The sequence below is a fragment of the Arachis hypogaea genome, chromosome 11 (assembly GCF_003086295.3).
Source record: "Arachis hypogaea cultivar Tifrunner chromosome 11, arahy.Tifrunner.gnm2.J5K5, whole genome shotgun sequence".
NCBI classification, from domain to species: Eukaryota; Viridiplantae; Streptophyta; class Magnoliopsida; order Fabales; family Fabaceae; genus Arachis; species Arachis hypogaea.
In genome coordinates, this window is record NC_092046.1 from 80,754,116 (window position 1) to 80,755,169 (window position 1,054).

At 40.0% G+C, this 1,054-nt stretch overlaps 1 non-coding gene across 1 annotated transcript; it reads left to right on the forward strand.

The window, feature by feature from the left end:
- Positions 1 to 325: 325 nt before the first annotated feature.
- LOC112725151 (small nucleolar RNA R71) lies at positions 326 to 433 on the forward strand. The gene has a single exon (XR_003164276.1). It is a non-coding gene; the product is annotated as a small nucleolar RNA R71 (small nucleolar RNA).
- Positions 434 to 1,054: the final 621 nt, after the last annotated feature.

Here is a 1,054-nt window from a genome sequence, read left to right on the forward strand (position 1 = left end):
AGATGCTTCTTTAGTACTGTTGGATGCAGCTTGTAATCCATTCAGACTCTAAGAAATCAAATTGACTTGCTGAGTTAATATTTTGTTCTGAGCCAATATGGCATTCAGAGTATCAATTTCAAGAACTCCCTTCTTCTGAGGTGTCCCATTGTTCACAGGACTCCTTTTAGAGGTGTACATGAACGTTATTTACAACTATTTCAATGAGTTCCTGAGCTTCTGCAGGGGTTTTCAGATGAAGAGATCCTCCTGCAGAATGGTCCAATGATATTTTTGACAACTCAGACAGACCATCATAGAATATACATATGATGCTCCATTCTAGAAGCATGTCAGAAGGACACCTTTTGATCAATTGCTTATATCTTTCCCAAGCTTCATGGAGGGACTCACCTTCCTTCTGTATGAAGGTTTGGATTTTCACTCTAAGCTTGCTCATCTTTTGAGGTGGAAAGAATTTGGCCAGGAAAGCACTGACCAGCTTTTCCCAAGAGTTAAGGCTTTCCTTAGGTTGTGAATCCAACCATGTTCTAGCTCTGTCTCTTACAGCAAAAGGGAAAAGCATAAGCCTGTAGACCTCGGGATCAACACCATTGGTCTTGACAGTGTCACAGATTTGCAAGAATTCAGCTAAGAACTGATGAGGATCTTCCAATGGAAGTCCATGAAATTTACAATTCTGTTGCATTAGAGAAACTAATTGAGGCTTAAGCCCAAAGTTTTTTGCTCCAATGGCAAGAACTGAGATGCTTCTTCCATAGAAGTTAGAAGAGGGTGCAATAAAGTCACCAAGCATCTTCTTTGCATCTCCACCATTGTTATTGGGTTCGGCCATGTCTCCTTCTTTTTCGAAAATTTCTGTCAAGTCCTCTCCAGAGGGTTGTGCTTTAGCTTCTCTTAGTATCCTCTTAAGAGTCCTTTCAGGTTCAGGATCAGCTTCAATAAGAATGTCTTTATCCCTGTTCTTGCTCATATAAAAAAGAAGAGAACAGAAAAGAAGAGGAATCCTCTATGTCACAGTATAGAGATTCTTTTGTGTGAGTAGAAGAAGAGA